Genomic DNA, 15,651 nt, shown 5'->3' with positions numbered 1-15,651 from the left:
TGAGGATTCTCCTGCCTGCCTCACTCCCAGCCCCTTCGTGATGTGTGTCATCTGGTTTGAGGCCACATGTGCTGGGTTCCTCACCTTTCGATGATGTGGGACCAATGGTCTTAGGAGACTCCTGCCTGGTTCACATCCCCTTGGTGATGTGGGCCCTCTGTTGAGAGTCTGATCCTGGCTGGGTTCCTCACCCATCTGTGAGGTGGGCCGTCTGCTGTGAGGTCAATCCTGCCTGGCTTGCTCACCTCGCCTTGTGGACATGAGCCCTCTGGTGGCACTTGGAGCCTGCTGGGAGCCTCCTCCCCTCGGTGATGAGGGCCCTCTGGCGTCAGGCCCTAACTGCTGGGCTCCCCACATTTTGTGATGTGCGCCCAGTGGTGCGAGGACACTCCATCCAGGTTCACATCCCCATTGGGATGTGGGCCTTCTGCTCTGAGGTCCCAACGCCTGGGTTGCTCACAGTTTCATGATGTGGGCTCTCTGCTGTTAGTTCACTCCTGCCTGCATCCCATAGCTTCTGTGCTCTCGGCCGCCTGCTGGGAGGTTCCAAATGCTGGATTCCTCACCTTTCTTATTCTTTGGGCCCTCTGTTTTTAGGCTACTGCTGCCTGCCTCACTCCCATTCCCTTTGTGATATGTGTCCTCTGATTTGAGGCCACATGTGCTGGGTTCCGCACCTTTCGATGATGTGTCCCCACTGGAGGGAAGACAGTCCTGACTGGTTCCCACCCTCTTGCAGATGTGGGCCCTCAGGTGAGAGTCTGATCCTGGCTGGGTTCTTCACCCTTCTGTGAGGTGGGCCCTCTGCTGTGAGGTCAATCATGCCTGTCTGGCACACGTCACCTTGGCGACGTTGGCCCTCTGGTGGTAGTTGGAGTGTGCTGTGATCCTCCTCCCCTCGGTGATGAGGGCCCTCTTGCCTTAGGCCATAACTGCTGGGCTCCCCACATTTTCTGATGTGCGCCAAGTGAGTGAGGACACTCTTGCCAGGTTCCCATCCCCATGGGGATATGGGCCTTCTGCTCTGAGGTCAAAACGGCTGGCTTGCTCACAGTACCATGATGTGGGCCCTCTGCTGTGAGTTCACTCTGGCAAGGATCCCTTATCATCGGTACTCTGAGCCGCCTGCTGGGAGGTTCCAACTGCTGGATTCCTCAACTTTTTTATTCTATGTGCCCTCTGTTGTGAGGCTCCTCCTGCCTGCCTCACTGCCAGCCCCTTGGTGATGACTGTCCTATGGCTTGAGGCCACATGTGCTGCATTCCTCACCTTTCGATGATGTGGCCCCACTCGTGTGAGGACACTCCTGCCTGTTTCCCATCCCCTTGCTGAGGTGGGCCCTCTGGCAAGAGTCTAATCCTGGCTGGGTTCCTCAACGTTCTGTGAGGTAGGCCCTCTGCTGTGAGGTCACTCCTGCCTGGCTGGCACACATCACCTTGGAGACATGAGCCCTCTGGTGGCAGTTGGAGCGTGCAGGGTGCCTCCTCCTTTAGGTGATGACGGCCCTCTGGCGTCAGGCCCTAAATGGTGGGCTCCCCACATTTTCTGATGTGCGCCCAGTGGTGCGAGGACACTCCAGCCAGGTTCCCATTCCCATGGGGATGTGGGCTTTCTGCGCTGAGGTCCCAACGCCTGGGTTGCTCACAGTTTTATGATGTGGGCCCTCTGCTGTGAGTTCACTGTGGCCTGGATCCCATAGCCTCAGTGTTCTGGGCCGCCTGCTGGAAGGTCTAAATGCTGGAATCCTCATGTTTTTTATATTATGTGCCCTGTGTTGTGAGGCTACTCCTGCCTGCCTCACTCCAAGGCCCTTGGTGATGTGGGTCCTCTGGTTTGAGGACACATGTGCTGGGTTCCTCACCTTAAGATGATGAGGCCCCACTGGTGTGAGGATAATCCTGACTGGTTCCCATCCCCTTTGTGATGTGGGCCCTCTGGTGAGAGTCTGATCCTGGCTGGGTTCCTCACCCATCTGTGAGGTGGGCCCTGTACTATCAGGTAACTCTTGCCTGGCTTGCTCACCTCGCCTTGTTGACATGAGCCCTCTGGTGGCACTTGGACCCTGCTGGGAGCCTCCTCACCTCTGTGATGAGGGCCCTCTGACGTCAGGCCCTAACTGCTGGGCTCCCCAACTTTTCTTAGTGAGTCCAGTGATACTCGGACACTCCTCTTAGGTTCCCATCTCCACGGGGATGTGGGCCTTCTGCTCTGAGGTTCCAACAGCTGGGTTGATCACAATTTCATGATGTGGGCTCTCTGGTGTTAGTTCACTGTGGCCTGGATGCCATAGCCTCTGTGCTCTTGGACGCCTGCTGGGAGGTTCCAACTGCTCGATTCCTCAACTTTTGTATTCTGTGAGTCCTGTGTTGTGATGCTCCTCCTGCCTGCCTCACTCACAACCCCTTCGTGATGTGGGTCTTTTGGTTTGAGGCCACATGTGCTGGGTTCCGCAACTTTCAATGATGTGGCCCCACTGGTGTGAGGACACTCCTGCCTGGTTCCCATCCCCTTGGTGATGTGGGCCTTCTGGTGACACTCTATTCCTGGCTGGGTTCCTCACTCTTCTGTGAGGTAGGCCCTCTGCTGTGAGGTCAATCCTGCCTGACTTGCACACATCACCTTGGCGACGTGGGCCCTCTGTTGGCACATGGAACCTGCTGGGAGCCTCCTGCCCTCGGTGATGACGGCCCTCTAGCATCAGGCTCTAACTGATGGGCTCCCCACGTTTTCTGATGTGAGCCCAGTGATGCCAGGACACTCCTGTCAGGTTCCCATCCCCATGGGGATGTGGGCTTTCTGCTCTGAGGTCCCAACGCCTGGGTTGCTCAGTTTCATGATGTGGGCTCTCTGGTGTTAGTTCACTCCTGCCTGCATCCCATAGCTTCTGTGCTCTCGGCCGCCTGCTGGGAGGTTCCAAATCCTGGATTCCTCACCTTTTTTATTCTTTGGGCCCTCTGTTTTTAGGCTACTCCTACCTGCCTCACTCCCATCCCCATTGTGATGTATGTCCTCTGATATGAGGCCACATGTGCTGGGTTCCTCACCTTTCGATGATGTGGCCCCACTGGTGGGAGGACAGTCCTGACTTGTTCCCATCCCCTTGGTGTTGTGAGCCCTCTGGCGAGAGTCTCAACCTGCCTCGGTTCCTCACCCTTCTGTGAGATAGGCCCTCTGCTGTGAGGTCACTACTGCCTGGCTGGCGCATGCCACCTTGTAGACGTGGGCCCTCTGTTGCCAGTTGGAACCTGCTGGGAGTCTCCTCCCCTCAGTTATGAGGGCCCCCTGGCGTCAGGCCCTAACTGCTGGGCTCCTAACATTTTCTGATATGTGCTAAGTGGTGCGAAGCCACTCCTGCCAGGTTCCCATCCCAATGGGGATGTGGGCCTTCTGTTCTGAGGTCCCAACGGCTGGGCTGCTCACAGATTCATGATGTGGGCCCTCTGCTGTGAGTTCACTGCGGCCTGGATCCCATAGCCTCGGTGCTCTGGGCCACTTGCTGGGAGGTTCCAACTGCTGGATTCCTCAACTTTTGTATTCTATGGACCCTGTGTTGTGAGGCCGGTCCTGCCAGCCTCATTCTGAACCCCTTGGTGATGTGGTTCCTGTGGTTTGAGGCTACATGTGCTGGGATCCTCACCTTTCGATGATGTTGTCCCACTTTTGTGGGGACACTCCTGCCTGGTTCCCATCCCCTTGGTGATGTGGGCCCTCTGGTGAGAGTCTGATCCTGGCTGTGTTCCTCACCCTTCTGTGAGGTGGGCCCTCTGCTGTGAGGTCACTCCTGCTGGGCTGGCACACATCGCCTTGGCAACGTTGGCCCTCTGGTGGCAGCTGGAGCCTGCTAGGAGCCTCCTCCTCTCGGTGATGAGTGCCCTCTAGCGTCAGGCCCTAACTTCTGAGCACCCCACGTTTTCTGATGTGAGCCCAGTGATGCCAGGACACTCCTGTCATGTTCCCATCACCATGGGGATGTGGGCTATCTGCTCTGAGGTCCCAAGTCTGGGTTGCTCACAGTTTCATGATGTGGGCTGTCTGGTGTTAGTTCACTCCGGCCTGCATCCCCTAGCCTCTGTGTTCTTGGCCGCCTGCTGGGAGGTTCCAACTGCTGGATTCCTCACCTTTTTTATTTTTGGGCCCTCTGTTATGAGGCTCCTCCTGCCTGCCTCACTCCCAGCCCCTTGGTGATGGGTGTCCTATGGTTTGAAGCCACATGTTCTGGGTTCCTCACCTTTAGATGATGTGGCCCTACTCATGTGAGGACACTCCTGCCTGGTTCCAATCCATTTGGTGATGTGGGCCCTCTGGTGCGAGTCTGATCCTCACTGGGTTCGTCACACTTCTCTGAGGTGGGCCCTCTGCTGTGAGGTCATTCGTGCCTGGTTGGCACACATCGCCTTGGTGATGTCAGCCCTCTGGTGGCAGTTGGAGCCTGCTGGGAGCCTCCTTCCCTTGGTGATGAGGGTCCTCTGGCGTCAGGCCCTAACTGCTGGTCGCCCAAAATTTTCTGATACGTTCTCAGTGGTGCGAGGACACTCCTACCAGATTTCCATCCCCATGGGGATGTGGGCCTCCTGCTCTGAGGTCCCAATGGCTGGGTTGCTCAGTTTCCTGACATGGGCCCTCTTCTGTGAGTTCACTGTGGCCTGGATCCCATAGCCTCGGTGCTCTGGGCCGCCTGCTGGGAGGTTCCAACTGCTGGATTCCTCACTTTTTTATTCTATGGGCCCAGTGTTGTGAGGCTACTCCTGCCTGCCTCACTCCGAGGCCCTTGGTGATGTGGGTCCTCTGGTTTGAGGACACATGTGCTGAGTACCTCACCTTTCGATGATGTGGCCCCACTGGTGTGAAGACACTCCTGCCTGGTTCCGATCCCCTTGGTGATGTGGGCCCTCTGGTGAGAGTCTGATGTTGGCTGGGTTTCTCACCCTTCTGTGAGGTGGGACCTCTGCTGTGAGGTAACTCCTGCCTGGCTTGCTCACGTTGCCTTGGCAATGTGGGCCATCAGGTGGCAGTTGGAGCCTGCTGGGAAACTCCTCCCCTCAGTTATGAGAGCTCTGGATAAAACACATATGCCCTTTTATGCCAAGTGCATTATTTTCCAAGTTATGTCTCTTTTCCTATGCTTTAAGAGCGACTCCCGTGTACCTTCTGAAATCGGTTTCCAGCAATTCTGCCCCGCATTCAAGTCCTCTTCGCAGCCTTACTACAGTATAATTTTGGATGATAGCTGTCATTTATAACTCCACAGGTTTGTGAATTACAGTGCCCCTCAGCTCCTTTCTTCAACTCGCTTTCTTTTGAGCTGGCCGCAAAACCACAGGATCTCTTCAGGCCCTAATCTAGTTCCAGCACGCCATGTGGAGCCTTTCATTCATTCGTCTTCCTGGTGGGAAATGAGAGTTAAATTTGCCCGTCCAGACACCTACAGATAGTCACCCATTGCTTCTCCTTATTCCTGTTCATCTTCCGAAGAAATTGCAAACTGGGCCAAACAGGAGGTTAAAGGCACTGACTCTCCAAGTGGGGAGAGTGTTAGTAAAGCGTCTGGAAAGTTGCACCGAGTAACAGAGGATGAAAAATGAGATACATTTGAACACGTTTCCCGATCACACGGTGGATCATACTCTGGGTTCCACATGCATGTTTTAGCTGAAGGAAGAATCCCTTACACCGGGATAGTTGGGACCCATGGAATGCGTACCATGCAATATGACTTCAAAGGGTCTGCATTTGCTCACCAAACCTCACCAATCCTATCACTGCTGTGTTTATGCCGTTGTACACTCACTTAATTCTCCTTTGGAGACATATAAATCCATAGGTTTTAAGATTCTTACTAGTCAGGTATATTCTTAGGCGTTTAATATGGGGTGTTGAGTCCACTTCGTTGAGCAAGGAGTAGCTCTTGTCTATTATATATTTGGCTTATGGAACGGTATCTGTGCTAATTTCAATCTCTGGTTTTATGCAGCACCCCAACTCACCTTTCCCCTTAAGCAAGCATAAGTTGGTTTTCTACATTTGAGACCCTGTTCTGTTTTGTAATTCAGTTCCTGTGTAGCCAAGTTTACATTCCGTGTAGTAGTGATATCTTATGATGTTTCTTTTTCTGTGTGACTTATTTCATTTAGAATCATCGTACCTGAATCCACTCATTATGCTGCTACGGGCCTGATGACATAGATTTCATTGCTGAGTGATATTGCATTGTACGTATGTACCACAACTTCTTTATCCATTTTCCCTTTCTGTGATATTGAACTTGTACCGTAAACGAGGTTCTTGTAAACAGAGCCTTCCCAAACGTTGGGGTGGCTGTGTCTTTTTGATTTTAATTTCCCTAAGCTATAGGACCATAAGTGGAAGTGCCCTAGGCTCTGTTGCTTTGTTTTTTAGATGTTTCAGGAAACACCATACACTTCTCCAGAGTGGCTGTTGGCAATTTACATCCCGCCCATCAGCATAACAAGGTTCCCAGTTCTCCATGGCCTGTCCTACCTTTCTGGATTTTAAAGTTTTTTCAGATGGCCCTTTTGACCGGGGGACACTGAGACTTCATTGTAGTGCAGATTTCCTATGCAAGCTTGCTTGGTTGGCCAAAAAGGGCGTATGCGTTTTTTCCTAAATATATTCTGGAAAAAACGCATATGCCCTTTTTGGCCAAGTGCATCATTGTGGACGTTCTGCCTCTTTTCCTATGCTTTACATGCAATTCCAGTCTACCTCCTGAAATTGGTTTCCTGCAATTCTGCCCCGCTTTCAAGTCCTCTTGGCAGCCTTACTTCAATATATTTTTGGACGATAGCTGTCATTTATAACTCTGCAGGTTTGTGAATTACAGTGCCCCGAGCTCCTTTCTTCAAGTTGCTTTCTTGTGAGCTGGCCGAAACACTGCAGTATTGCTTCAGGCCCTAGTGTGGTTCCGGCATGGCCCGCTGAGCCTTTGGTTAATTCCTCTTCCTGGTGGGAAATGAGAGTTAAATTTGCCCGTCCAGACACCTCCAGCTAGTCTCTCATTGGTTCTCCCTATTCCTGTTCATTTTCCGCAGAAATTGCAAACTGGGCCAAACAGGAGGTTAAAGGCACTGACTCTCCAAGTGGGAATAGTGTTAGTAAAGCGTCTGGAATGTTGCACCCGAGTACCAGGGGACGAAAACTGAGACACATTTGGACACGTATCCCGATCACACGGTGGATCATACTCTTTGTTCCACATGCATGTTTTAGCTGAAGGAAGAATCCCTTAAACCTGGAGAGTTGACACCCATGGAATGGGTACCATGCAATATGACTTCAAAGGGTCTGCATTTGCTCACTGAACCTCACCAATCCTATTACTGCTGCGTTTATGTCACTGTACACACGCTTGATTCTCTTTCGGAGACATATAAATCCATAGGTTTTAAGATTCTTACTAGTCAGGTATATTCTTAGGCGTTTAATATGGGGTGTTGTGTCCCCTTCGTTGAGCAAGGAGTAGCTCTTGTCTATTACATATTTGGCTTATGGAACGGAATCTGTGCTAATTTCAATCTCTGGTTTTATGCGGAACCCCAACTCACCTTTCCCCTTAAGCAAGCATAAGTTGGTTTTCTACATTTGAGACCCTGTTCTGTTTTGTAATTCAGTTCCTGTGTAGCCAAGTTTATATTCCGTGTAGTAGTGATATCTTATGATGTTTCTTTTTCTCTGTGACTTATTTCACATAGAATCATCGTACCTGAATCTACTCATTATGCTGCTACGGGCCTGATGACATAGATTTCATTGCTGAGTGATATTGCATTGTACGTAAGTACCACAACTTCTTTATCCAATTTTCCCTTTCTGTGATATTGAACTTGTACCGTAAACGAGGTTCTTGTAAACACAGCCGTCCCAAACTTTGGGGTGGCTGTGTCTTTTTGATTTTAATTTCCCTAAGCTATAGGACCATAAGTGGAAGTGCCCTAGGTTCTGTTGCTTTGTTTCTTAGATGTTTCAGGAAACACCATACACTTCTCCAGCGTGGCTGTTGGCAATTTACATCCCGCCCATCAGCATAACAAGGCTCAGAGTTCTCCATGGCCTGTCCTGCCTTTCTGGATTTGACACTTTTTTCAGATGGCCCTTTTGACCGGGGGGCAGTGAGACTACATTGTAGTGCAGATTTCCTTTGCAAGCTTGCTTGGTTTGTCAAAAAGTGCGTATGATTATTTCCTGAATATATTGAGGTAAAAACGCATATGCCCTTTTTGGCTATGTGCATCATTGTGGACGTTCTGCCTCTTTTCCTATGCTTTACATGCAATTCCAGTCTACCTCCTGAAATCAGTTTCCTGCAATTCTGCCCCGCTTTCAAGTCCTCTTGGCAGCCTTACTTCAATATATTTTTGGACGATAGCTGTCATTTATAACTCTGCAGGTTTGTGAATTACACTGCCCCTGAGCTCCTTTCTTCAACTCACTTTCTTGTGAGCTGGCCGCAACACCGCAGGACTGCTTCAAGCCCTAGTGTGGTTCCGGGACGGCACGCTGAGCCTTTGGTTAATTCCTCTTCCTGGTGGGAAATGAGAGTTAAATTTGCCCGTCGAGACACCTCCAGCTAGTCTCTCATTGGTTCTCCCTTTTCCTGTTCATTTTCCGCAGAAATTGCAAACTGGGCCAAACAGGAGGTTAAAGGCACTGACTCTCCAAGTGGGGAGAGTGTTAGTAAAGCATCTGGAATGTTACACCCGAGTACCAGGGGAGGAAAACTGAGACACATTTGAACACGTTTCCCGATCACACGGTGGATCATACTCTGGGTTCCACATGCATGTTTTAGCTGAAGGAAGAATCCCTTAAACCTGGAGAGTTGAGACCCATGGAATGTGTACCATGCAATATGACCTCAAAGGGTCTGTATTTGCTCACTGAACCTCACCAATCCTATCACTGCTGCGTTTATGCCGCTGTACACACACTTGATTCTCTTTTGGAAACATATAAATCCATAGGTTATAAGATTCTTACTAGTCAGGTATATTCTTAGGCGTTTAATATGTGGTGTTGAGTCCACTTCGTTGAGCAAGGAGTAGCTCTTGTCTATTACATATTTGGCTTATGGAACGGTATCTGTGCTAATTTCCATCTCTGGGTTTATGCAGCACCCCAACTCACCTTTCCCCTTAAGCAAATATAAGTTGGTTTTCTACATTTCAGACCCTGTTCTCTTTTGTAATTCAGTTCCTGTGTAGCCAAGTTTACATTCCGTGTAGTAGTGATATCTTATGATGTATCTTTTTCTGTGTGATTTATTTCACTTAGAATCATCATACCTGAATCCACTCATTATACTGCTATGGACCTGATGACATAGATTTCATTGCTGAGTGATATTGCATTGTATGTAAGTGCCACAACTTCTTTATCCATTTTTTGCTTTCTGTGCTATTGAACTTGTACCGTAAACGAGGTTCTTGTAAACAGAGCCTTCCCAAACTTTAGCGTGGCTGTGTCTTTTTGATTTTAATTTCCCTAAGCTATAGGACCATAAGTGGAAGTGCCCTAGGCTCTGTTGCTTTGTTTTTAGATGTTTCAGGAAACACCATACACTTCTGCACAGTGGCTGTTGGCAATTTACATCCCGCCCATCAGCATAACAAGGCTCCCAGTTCTCCATGGCCTGTCCTGCCTTTCTGGATATTACACTTTTTTCAGACGTACCTTTTGACCTGGTGGAAGTGAGACTTCATTGTAGTGCAGATTTCCTTTGCAAACTTGCTTGGTTGGCCAAAAAGGGCATAGGCGTTTTTTCCTGAATATATTCAGGAATAAACGCATATGCCCTTTTTGGCCAAGTCCATCATTGTGGACCTTCTGCCTCTTTTCCTATGCTTTACATGCAATTCCAGTCTACCTCCTGAAATCGGTTTCCTGCAATTCTTCCCCGCTTTCAAGTCCTCTTGGCAGCCTTACTTCAATATATTTTTGGACGATAGCTGTCATTTAAACTCTGCAGGTTTGTGAATTACAGTGGCCCTGAGCTCCTTTCTTCAACTCGATTTCTTGTGAGCTGGCCGCAACACCGCAGGTTTGCTTCAGGCCCTAGTGTGTTTCCCGCACGGCACGCTGAGCCTTTGGTTAATTCCTCTTCCTGGTGGGACAGGAGAGTTAAATTTGCCCATCCAGACACCTCTAGCTAGTCTCTCATTGGTTCTCCCTATTCCTGTTCTTCTTCCGCAGAAATTGCAAACTGGGGCAAACAGGAGGTTAAAGGCACTGACTCTCCAAGTGGGGAGAGTGTTCGTAAAGCGTCTGGAATGTTGCACCCGAGTACCTGGGGGTGAAAACTGAGACACATTTGAACACGTTTCCTGATCACATGGCGGATCATACGCTGGGTTCCACATGCATGTTGTAGCTGAAGGAAGAATCCCTTAAACCTGGAGAGTTGAGACCCATGGAATGGGTACCATGCAATATGACTTCAAAGGGTCTGCATTTGCTCACCGAACCTCACCAATCCTATCACTGCTGCGTTTATGCCGCTGTACACACGCTTGATTCTCTTTTGGAGACATATAAATCCATAGGTTTCAAGATTCTTACTAGTCAGGTATATTCTTAGGTGTTTAATATGGGGTGATGTGTCCACTTCGTAGAGCAAGGAGTAGATCTTGTCTATTACATATTTGGCTTATGGAATGGTATCTGTGCTAATTTCAATCTCTGGTTTTATGCAGCACCCCAACTCACCTTTCCCCTTAAGCAAGCATAAGTTGGTTTTCTACATTTGAGACCCTGTTCTGTTTTGTAATTCAGTTCCTGTGTAGCCAAGTTTACATTCCGTGTAGTAGTGATATCTTATGATGTTTCTCTTTTGTGTGACTTATTTCACTTAGAATCATCGTACCTGAATCCACTCCTTCTGCTGCTATGGGCCTGATGACATAGATTTCACTGCTGAGTGATATTGCATTGTACGTAACTACCACAAGTTCTTAATCCATTTTTCCCTTTCTGCGATATTGAACTTGTACCGTAAACGAGGTTTTTGTAAACAGAGCCGTCCCAAAATTTGGGGTGGCTGTTTCTTTTTGATTTTAATTTCCCTAAGCTATAGGACCATAAGTGGAAGTGCCCTAGGCTCTGTTGCTTTGTTTCTTAGATGTTTCAGGAAACACCATACACTTCTCAAGAGTGGCTGTTGGCAATTTACATCCCGCCCATCAGCATAACAAGGCTCCCAGTTCTCCGTGTTCTGTCCTGCCTTTCTGGATTTTACACTTTTTTCAGATGGCCCTTTTGACCGGGGGGGGGGGGGGGGGGTAGTGAGACTTCATTGTAGTGCAGATTTCCTTTGCAAACTTGCTTGGTTGGCCAAAAAGGGCGTATGCGTTTTTTCCTGAATATATTCAGGGAAAAACGCATACGCCCTTTTTGGCCAAGTGCATCATTGTGGACGTTCTGCCTCTTTTCCTATGCTTTAAATGCAATTCCAGTCTACCTCCTGAAATCGATTTCCTGCAATTCTGCCGCGCTTTCAAGTCCTCTTGGCAGCCTTACTTCAATATATTTTTGGACGATAGCTGTCATTTATAACTCTGCAGGTTTGTGAATGACAGTGCCCCTGCACTCCTTTCTTCAACTTGCTTTCTTGAGAGCTGTCCGCAACACCGCAGGATTGCTTCAGGCCCTAGTGTGTTTCCCGCACGGCACGATGAGCCTTTGGTTAATTCCTCTTCCTGGTGGGAAATGAGAGTTAAATTTGCCTGTCCAGACACCTCCAGCTAGTCTCTCATTGGTTCTCCCTATTGCTGTTCATCTTCCGCAGAAATTGCAAACTGGGCCAAACAGGAGATTAAAAGCACTGACTCTCCAAGTGAGGAGAGTGTTAGTAAAGATTCTGGAATGTTGCACCCGAGTACCAGGGGATGAAAACTGAGACACATTTGAACACGTTTCCCGGTCACACGGTGGATCATACGCTGGGTTCCACATGCATGTTTTAGCTGAAGGAAGAATCCCTTAAACCTGGAGAGTTGAGACCCATGGAATGGGTACCATGCAATGTGACTTCAAAGGGTCTGCATTTGCTCACCAAACCTCACCAGTCCTATCAATGTTGCGTTCATGCTGTCGTACACACGCTTGATTCTCTTCTGGAGACATATAAATCCATAGATTTTAAGATTCTTACTAGTCAGGTGTATTCTTAGGCATATAATATGGAGTGTTCTGTCCACTTTGTTGAGCAAGGAGTAGCTGTTGTCTGTTCCATATTTGGCTTATGGAAAGGTATCTGTGCTAATTTCAATCTCTGGTTTTATGCAGCTCCCCAACTGACCTTTCCCCTTAAGCAAGCATAAGTTGGTTTTCTACATTTGAGCCACTGTTCTGTTTTGTAATTCGGTTCCTGTGTAGCCAAGGTTACATTCCCTGTATTAGTGATATCTTGTGATGTTTCTTTTTCTGTGTGACTTATTTCACTTAGAATCATCGTACCTGAATCCACTCATTATTCTGCTACAGGCCTCATGTCATAGATTTCATTGCTGAGTGATATTGCATTCTACGTAAGTACCAGAACTTCTTTATCCATTTTTCACTTTCTGCGATATTGAAGTTGTACCGTAAACGAGGTTCTTGTAAACAGAGCTGTCCCAAACTTTGGGGTGGCTGTGTCTTTTTGATTTTAATTTCCCTAAACTATAGGACCATAAGTGGAAGTGCCCTAGGCTCTGTTGCTTTGTTTTTCAGATGTTTCAGGAAACACCATACACTTTTCCAGATTGGCTGTTGGCAATTTACATCCCGCCCATCAGCATAACAAGGCTCCCAGTTCTCCATGGCCTGTCCTGCCTTTCTGGATTTTACACTTTTTTCAGATGGCCCTTCTGACCATGGGGCAGTGAGACTTCATTGTAGTGCAGATTTCCATTACAAGCTTGCTTGGTTGGCCAAAAAGCGTGTATGCGTTTTTTCCTGAATATATTCAGGAAAAAACACATACACCCTTTTTGGCCAAGTGCATCATTGTGGACGTTCTGCCTCTTTTCCTATGCTTTACATGCAATTCCAGTCTACCTCCTGAAATCGGTTTCCTGCAATTCTGCCCCGCTTTCAAGTCCTCTTGGCAGCCTTACTTCAATATATTTTTGGATGATAGCTGTCATTTATAACTCTGCAGGTTTGTGAATGACAGTGCCCCTGAGCTCCTTTCCTCAACTCGCTTTCTTGTGAGCTGGCCGCAACACCGCAGGATTGCTTCAGGCCCTAGTGTGGTTCCGCCACTGCACGCTGAGCCTTTGTTTAATTCCTCTTCCTGGTGGGAAATGAGAGTTAAATTTGCCCATCCAGACACCTCCATCTAGTCTCACATTTGTTCTCCCTATTCCTGTTCCTTTTCCGCAGAAATTGCAAACTGGGCCAAACAGGAGGTTAAAGGCACTGACTCTCCAAGTGCAGAGAGTGTTACTAAAGCGTCTGGAATGTTGCACCCGAGTATCAAGGGACGAAAACTGAGACACATTTGAACACATATCTCGATCACACGGTGGATCATACTCTGGGTTCCACATGCATGTTTTAGCTGAAGGAAGAATCCCTTAAACCTGGAGAGTTGAGACCCATGGAATGGGTACCATGCAATATGACTTCAAAGGGTCTGCATTTGCTCACCGAACCTCACCAATCCTATCACTGCTGCGTTTTTGCCTCTCCACACACTTGATTCTCTTTCGCAGACATATAAATCCATAGGTTTTAAGATACTTACTAGTCACTATATTCTTAGGCGTTTAATATGGGGTGTTCAGTCCACTTCGTTGAGCAAGGAGTAGCTCTTGTCTATTATATATTTGGCTTATGGAACGGTATCTGTGCTAATTTCAATCTCTGTTTTTTCTGCAGCACCCCAACTAACCTTTCCCCTTAAGCAAGCATACGTTGGTTTTCTACATTTGAGACCCGGTTCTGTTTTGTAATTCAGTTCCTGTGTAGCCAAGTTTACATTCCGTGTAGCAGTGATATCTTATGATGTTTCTTTTTCTGTGTGACTTATTTCACTTAGAATCATCGTACCTGAATCCACTCATTATGCTGCTATGGGCCTGATGACATAGATTTCATTGCTGAGTGATATTGCATTGTACGTAAGTACCACAACCTCTTTATCCAATTTTCGCTTTCTGCGATATTGAACTTGTACCGTAAACGAGGTTCTTGTAAACAGAGCCATCCCAAAATCTGGGGTGGCTGTGTCTTTTTGATTTTAATTTCCCTAAGCTATAGGACCATAAGTGGAAGTGCCCTAGGCTCTGTTGCTTTGTTTTTTAGATGTTTCAGGAAACACCATACACTTCTCCAGAGTGGCTGTTGGCAATTTCCATCCCGCCCATCAGCATAACAAGGCTCCCAGTTCTCCATGGCCTTTCCTGCCTTTCTGGATTTTACAGTTTTTTCAGATGGCCCTTTTGACCGGGGGGAAGTGAGACTTCATTGTAGTGCAGATTTCCTTTGCAAGCTTGCTTGGTTGGCCAAAAAGTGCGTATGCATTTTTTCTTGAATATATTCAGGAAAAAACGCATACGCACTTTTTGGCTAAGTGCATCATTGTGGACGTTCTGCCTCTTTTCCTATGCTTTACATGCAATTCCAGTCTACCTCCTGAAATCGGTTTCCTGCAATTCTGCCCCACATTCAAGTCTTCTTGGCAGCCTTACTTCAATATATTTTTGCACGATAGCTGTCATTTATTACTCTGCAGGGTTGTGAATGACAGTGCCCCTGAGCTCCTTTCTTCAACTCGCTTTCTTGTGAGCTGGCCGCAACACCGCAGGATTGCTTCAAGCCCTAGTGTGGTTCTGGCACGGCTGATCATCTTTTGGTTAATTCCTCTTCCTGGTGGGAAATGAGAGTTAAATTTGCCCGTCCAGACACCTCCAGCTAGTCTCTCATTGGTTCTGCCTATTCCTGTTCATCTTCCGCAGAAATTGCAAACTGGGCCAAACAGGAGGTTAAAGGCACTGACTCTCTAAGTGGGGAGAGTGTTAGTAAAGTGTCTGGAATGTTGCACCCGAGGACCAGGGGACGAAAACTGAGACACATTTGAACACTTTTGCCAATCACATGGTGGATCATACTCTAGGTTCCACATGGATGTTTTAGCTGAAGGAAGAATCCCTTAAACCTGGAGAGTTGAGACCCATGGAATGTGTACCATGCAATATGACTTCAAAGGGTCTGCATTTGCTCACCGAACCTCACCAATCCTATCACTGCTGCGTTTATGCTGCTGTACACACGCTTGATTCTCTTTCGGAGACATATCAATCCATAGGTTTTAAGATTCTTACTTGTCAGGTATATTCTTAGGCATTTAATCTGGGGTGTTGTGCCCACTTCATTGAGCAAGGAGTAGCTCTTGTCTATTACATATTTGGCTTATGGAACAGTATCTGTGCTAAATTAAATCTCTCGTTTTATTGAAAACCCCAACTCATCTTTCCCCAAGAGCAAGCATAAGTTGATTTTCTACGTTTGCGACCCTGTTCTGTTTTGTAATTCTGTTCCTGTGTAGCCAAGTTTACATTCCGTGTATTAGTGATATCTTATGATGTTTCTATTTCTGTGTGACCTTTTTCACTTAGAAACATCGTACCTGGATCCACTCATTATGCTGCTACG

This window comes from Orcinus orca, chromosome 1 (assembly GCF_937001465.1).
Source record: "Orcinus orca chromosome 1, mOrcOrc1.1, whole genome shotgun sequence".
NCBI classification, from domain to species: domain Eukaryota; kingdom Metazoa; phylum Chordata; class Mammalia; order Artiodactyla; family Delphinidae; genus Orcinus; species Orcinus orca.
This window is presented reverse-complemented; position numbering follows the sequence as displayed.